Source organism: Onychomys torridus, chromosome 14, assembly GCF_903995425.1.
Source record: "Onychomys torridus chromosome 14, mOncTor1.1, whole genome shotgun sequence".
In the NCBI taxonomy this organism is placed as follows: Eukaryota; Metazoa; Chordata; class Mammalia; order Rodentia; family Cricetidae; genus Onychomys; species Onychomys torridus.
In genome coordinates, this window is record NC_050456.1 from 27,160,753 (window position 1) to 27,167,902 (window position 7,150).

The following is a 7,150-nucleotide window of genomic DNA, read 5'->3' on the forward strand; positions in this document are numbered from 1 at the left end:
TCCTCACCAGACAAAGGCCATTACAGAAAGCCAAGTCAATGAAAATGTAAAGAACAACTGGCCACAGGGATTGCAAGTCTAGTTGTTACATGTAAAACACAACCCCTACATCTCAGGTTCAGGGATTATCACAGAAGAGAGAGGAAGGGATTATAAGGGCCAGAATACCAGGAAGTCTGCAGCCAGATTGTATCTTCTAGATATACAGGAAGCTACACCCATGAAGATAACATGGATATCTAAACAAGACTGGAACAGTGACAACACCAATTGACATGGTGATGTGGATGGGGAAAATCTCAAGGGCTCCATATCTGGATGAAGAGATACAGGCAATTAATGACTGCTGAGAGAGGACGAATTAGGCCTCTCCAGCAATGAACCCCCTTTTGGTTATCCAATACTACTTGATCATGTCTAAAAATATATACATACAAGCATCACTACAAGGACTAAGCAGGATGCATTTATGTAATTATTCCTCTGTGTGTATGTGTGTGTGTGTGTGTGTGTGTGTGTGTGTGTGTGTGTGTAAAACAATAATTAAAGAAAAAGAATAGTTACCTGGAATGGAAGGTATCATGAACACAAAAGTGGTTTTCCCAGTGTAAGCTGGTGCATTGCATTCCAGGTTTGCTGAGCCCCAAGCTGTGATTTCCCCAAATGCTAGAAAATAGACTGCATAATTTGTGGTAGTGGGAGGCTGTGTTCCCACTTTGTCCTATTAAATAGAAGAGTTTAAAGATATTAAGTCCTATGCAACAAGATAGATATTGGCCTGATACTGGAAGCCTAGCCAACTACCTAGGGATAGTATTGGTATTGACATGAGTCTTGGAAGAGAACCTACAACCATCACTTTACTAAACCAGTACAATCCCTGACTATATTCTAAAATATTTGTTTTCACCTCGCCTCAAGTCACCATCTCCTTGCAACAGAGGACATTACACAAAACCACAAGCAATCAAAAGACAGAGTTGTAGATCCAAGTCACAATGGATATATCTAAAAATCAACTCCTTTACATAAGGTTAAGGATATGTTGCAGAAGAGAGGCAGAAGATCAGAGGTTAACTGTGAGACTGTCTTCTAGTAGTCAGAAGCCACACCCACAAAGTCTCACCAATGTGACTGCCTAAGCATGCACTAACAAGGACAACAATAGACATGGAAAGTGGATGGGAGAAAGCTCATGAGGCCTCACCCTACACTATGAACTATAAGCAACTAATGAATTCTGAGAGTGGGAGAAATGGTCTTTCCTGGGGGGAGAGTTCACCAATTAGCTATCCAATACCAAATGGCCAGCCCCCCAAATATATATCTATCTACATGTAACAACAATTAATGAAAAGGGTGGCCAAGAATTTAAATGAGAGCTAGGAGAAATATATTGGAGGTTTTGCAGGAAAGAAAGGGCGGCAGTGGGAGAATGATGCAATTATATTATAATCTCAAAAATAAAAAAACAATTAATAAAAAAAATATAGAAAAATAAGTTATGAATTTGAGAGGGAGTAGGGAGTGCATGAAAGAAATCAGAAAGAGAAGCAGGAGAAGGAAATGATGTAATTATATTTTAATTAAAAATAAATAAGATGTATATGGAAAGGAGATGAATTTAAAAAAAAATAGTTATGACTAAATTGTTCCAAACTGATGAAAGATGAGGATGGAAGTCTGAAGTCAGGTTTATAGAAACAGTTCTTGAGGCATCTGAATTAGACAAGGTTGATAAATAATGAGTTCTATGACACATGAGCCTTTCACATGTTTCCTTTTGCACTGAGCTTCTTTGAACAGTTACATTAAGCTATAAGTTGGTCCAGACTTGAAGATAATAGGTAAAAGTGAGTCACAACTCATTATGTCTAGAGCTCCTAACAGCAGCAATTTTATATTTAAGAACACATAGTGCAGGTACAGTATCTAAACATTCAAAATTTCTTGCTCATTTTCAGCTTTAGGATATATATTTTCTACCAAGACTATCATATCTGTTTACATTTGAAATGTGGGCAAACGTAGAACTTCACATAATACCCTGAGAATTGCTGTGTAGTGGGCATTGAGCCCCACTTGATTATAAATACCTTCTTCTCTTAGCCAGTCTTCCCTGGTGACCATAAAGAACTCCAGCTTTTTTTCTAATACAGAATTTGTAAGAGTTACTAAAATAATTTTATAAGAACTGAACCTAGACTTCTTCAGCAAACAAGTCCATAAAATGTAGTGAAGAGCTAAAGTGCAATATAAGTGAAATGGAAAACTCTCACACTTGAATAGATTTCTGATTCAGATATAAAGTTCATTATTTGTCATTGATTTTTAAATCAGTGGTTATGCAGCTAGATGAGTGTAAATAATAGATGCATCTTGGTCTGCTTCTGATATTAAACTCTATCTCAAAACTTTCTCCCACCAAATATCCTTAAATAGTGAGACTGTATGTGTATTTATTTTTGTGACATATATGTGACTCTTTATATCTAAGTATGAGAAAGCTGTGTACAATCTTGAAACTGCATGATGTTGTCATCTTTAAACTTTATGCTTCAGTACCACTCTATCAAGTTAAAATAAACCTCAAAAAATATTCATAGTGCTTTACGATTGTGATTTTTCTCTAGGGCCACATTCATAACTGTCCTGGGCTCCATGCAACTCTTGCCTGCAGGTTAGACATAATTGCATGAGTTATGGACCAGTAAGTACTATTAGATAAAATTAAATTATTATGATAATTAATTTGATATTATAGGTAGGCATCATATAAGGTAGAATTCCCATTGAATTTCAGGATTAACAGCTGCCTGCTTTAGCTTTTCAATTTATGTAATCTATTACTGGTCACAATGGATGGCATGAGAGAGTTATGATAGAGTCAGACTTCTCATGCCTTTCTCTAGGGTCCAGCCCTGTAAGTCTCCCTGTCCTCCCAATCCATGCTTTCTCATAAACCTTCCAGGTATAGCCAGGATTCCACATCCAGTGTTCTGCCCTACTCTGGCCACAACAACCTGTGTAGCAAAGCAAACCTGTAGGCATCACTCAGGACCTATACTTGTTCCTTATGGACTGCATCTAATCAGACCACCAAGCCAAATTTCCCACTTTCTTCCCAAGGATCAAGCTACATGACTCTTCCTGACTTTACACATTCTTTGCTTCTCTACAACCCACCAGATCTAGCCAGGGTGAGTACCCTTGCCTAGATTGGTCTCCTGTGCCTGCACCAAAAAATGGTTTCTAGGCTTCAGTCATGACTCTTCCTACTGATCCCCTAACCAAGGAACACTCCTATGACATATCCATCCTTTCTATCCAGCCAGATCCACCCCCACACTTGGACAAGTAGCTCTTGTGCACTAACCCAGTTCTCTCTGTCTACCTGACTTCATTCAAGCCACACCATTTCCAATCTCTGGGCCCAACCTGCTTGCATATCTTATCTTCTGCTCCAACCTGCTCTGTCCACAACAGATTTATAACTAACAAAAGTGGTCCACATGCCCAAATCTTATCATAAAAACACAAACATTATGAAAAATCAAGCCAGTATCTTCTCCCTAAAATGTACCAGTCTGGTACAAAAGTTTATCAATGAGAATTACCTAGATGAACTCCAGGACACAGACTTTAAAAAAACAACAATGAACTTCATCAAAGAATTCAAGAACTTTAGAAGAGACTCAAACAGCTCAATGAAATTAAGAAGAAAGAGCTTAAGGAGAATAAGCACCTGTGTGATGCCCTAGAAAAAATAAACATAAGACTAATGGGAATGTCAACAACAATTCAGAACTTGAGAGTGTGTTTTACTAAGACAGAAATGTTGAAGAGAACTCAAGTGGAAATTAATATAGGATTGAAAACCTAAATAACTCAACGGAAAGGATTACAAGTAGAAGGAATCAAGCAGAAGAATAAATATCAGGACTTAGAAATGAAACAGAAGATCTAGACCAAATAATCAAGGAATATAAAAAATATTAAAAACACAGAAAAGGAACACAAAGGAATGTGGAATATAATGAAAGAGAGCAAACAAATGAACAAACAAGCTTTGACTTGTAGACATAAATGTGGAATAAGAATCCCAAATCTTCAACAATATCATAGCAAAAAGCTTACCAAGCTTACCAAGACATACCTATATGGAGAAAACAAACAAAAAACAAACATAGAACACAAAATAGACTAGAAAAAATAAAATCTAAACAGTATATAATAGTTAAAACACTAAATATACATAAACAACTACAGCAACCACAAAAAGTCACACAAAATGGAAAACCTATCAGAATGGCAGCTGATTACTCAATGTAAGCTTTGAAAGCCAGAAAAGACTGGAGCAATGCATTCCAAGTCCAAAAGACTATGCCAGCCAACCGAGACTAATACACCCAGCAAAACTATCTCCAATGATTAAAGGAAAAAGAAAAACTTTTCATGGCATAAACAACATAAAATGTTATATTCAACAAACCAAACCTAAAGAAAATATAGAAAGAATTAATTCATGCTAAAGAAAGGGAAGAGCACAGCAGAGAGACCATAGAAAGAATGCAGAGTCACAATCATTAAAACACGAAACATCAATGAGGACACAAAGAACAACACCAAAAATCAAGGGCACAGTGACCACAATTGATACATACATTTCAATAATAACTTTATGTATCAATGGGCTCAATTCTGCATTCAAAAGGCAGAGACTTACCAAATGGATCCAGGAACAAAATCCCTCTATCTGTTGTCTACAAGAAATGTATGTTAGTTTTAAGATAGGCACTTAGACAAAAGAATGACAGACGTACTCTAATGAAATGAAACCAGGAAGCAAGCAGGTGTCACTGTGGTAACAATGGAAAACAAACAAACAAACAAAAGCAATCAAAAGACATAGAATAGGAATTCTGATCTAGGGAACAGATAACCAAGAAGGCATAACTATCCCAAACATATGTGTACCAAAATCTGGGGCAATTAATTTCATAAAAAATTCTACTATTGCATTTAAAGACACAGATGAATATCAATCCATTAGTATTAGTTGATTTCAATACCTCATTTTCTCCAATAAGCAAACCTAGCAGGTTAAAAAACAAAAACAGAGACACATCAGAATTAATTGACATCATAAATCAAATAACATATTTATAGAAGATACCAAACAATACACATTCTACTCAGCAGCATAAGGAAATTTTGCTAAAATAGACCACATCCTGGGAAACAAAAGAAATTTTTACAAATTCAAAAGGTTTGAAATCACTCTATGTGCCCTATCTGATTATAATGCAATAAAACTTAAAATGGACAACAGACAAAACTCTAATAATACAAAACCTCACAGAGATTTAACACCTCATTACTGAATGATGAATGAGTCAAAGAAGAAATTAACAAAGAAATAAAAAAAAACTTTCTGGAATTATATAAAATTAAAATACTTCACAACACAATCTCTGGGACATATTGAAAGCAGTCCTAAGAGGGAAAGTTATAGCTCTAAGGCACTACATTGAAAATCAGAAACAGCACAAATAAAAAGCTTAATGATGGAACTCAAAAGTTGGAAAAACAAAGACAAACCAAATCCAAACCCAGCTGACAGCAAGAAATAATAAAAATTAAGGCAGAAATCAGTGAACTAGAAACAAAGAACACATTACAAAGAATCAATGAATCTGAAAGTTGGTTCTTTGAGAAGATAAACAACACATCCCTGACTTGGTGCCGATAACAGAAAGAAAGAAAAATAGAACCCACATTATTATCAAAATCAGAAAACCTTACAATGACACCAAAGAAATTCAGAATACATTAATAACCTGTATTCCATTATCCTGGAAAATCCAATGAATTTCTAGATATACAAGTCAATAAATATAATAAACAACATTTATGGACTTAAAAACAAAAATAATATGATCATCTCTATGGATGCAGAAAAGGACTTCGATAAAATCCAACATGCCTTCATGATAATGAATGTAGGGCTAGAGGGAATATACTGCAACCCAATTAAAGCTGTGTATGAGAACCCCACAGCCAACATCATCCTAAGTAGAGAAGCCTGAAGCAATCTCACAGAAGTCAGAAATGAGGTAGGGACGTCCACTATGCCCACTCTGTTTCAATATTGTATTTGATGTACTAGCTGGAGCTGTAATGCAAAAGAAGCAAATTAAAAGGATACAAATAGGGAAAGAAGAAGTCAAACCACCCTGTTTGCAGATGACCTAATTCTATACGTTAGAGATGCTAAACATTCTACCAGAAAACTTCTAGAAATGACAAATTCAGCAATATGTAAGGACACAGCATCAACTTGCACAAATCTATAGGTTTTCCATATGGTAACTATAAACATACAGAGAAGATCATGGACACATTCTCATTCACAATAACCTCAAATAATGACCCTAACTAAATATGTGAAAGACTGCTACAATGAAATTTTCATACCTCTGAAGAAAAAGATTGAGAAAGACACAAGAAAATGGAAAGATACCCCATGCTTAGGAATTGGTGGAATTAAACATTGGGAAAATGACCACCTTGCCAAAAGCTATTTGCAGATTTAATCCCCATCAAAATCTCCATCACATTCTTCACAGAAAAAGAAAGAAAAATCTTAAAGTTAATATAGAACCATGAAAATCCCTGAACATGCAAAATATTTTAGCAAAAAAAAAAAAAATGCTGGAGAGAATATTATTCCAGATCTCAAGATATATTACAGAGTCATAGTAATAAAAACAATATGGTCCTGGCAAAAAAACATACATGTGAACCAATAGAACAAAATCAAAGATACAGCCTCTTAATATTTAACGAAGATGCCAAAAACATAAGTTGGAGTAAAGAAAGCATCTTCAACAAATGGTACTGGGAAAACTGAAAGTCCTCATGCAGAAGAATAAAATTAGACCTTGCACAACAAAGAATAAACCCAACTTGCACAATAACTAACTCCAAAGGGATCAAAGCTCTAAGCACAAAACCTGGAATACTCAAATTGCTAGAAGAAAAATATAGGCAATACCCCACAAGATATAGATTTAAGAAAGGACTTAATGAATTGGACCCTATTTGCCCGTGAAAGAAGGTCAACAACTGGCAAGTGGCGCAGCATAAA

At 35.6% G+C, this 7,150-nt stretch overlaps 1 non-coding gene across 1 annotated transcript; it reads left to right on the forward strand.

Annotated features, from left to right (window-relative positions):
• The first annotated feature begins 556 nt into the window (after positions 1–556).
• LOC118595960 lies at positions 557–724 on the forward strand. The gene has a single exon (XR_004946639.1). It is a non-coding gene; the product is annotated as a U1 spliceosomal RNA (small nuclear RNA).
• Positions 725–7,150: the final 6,426 nt, after the last annotated feature.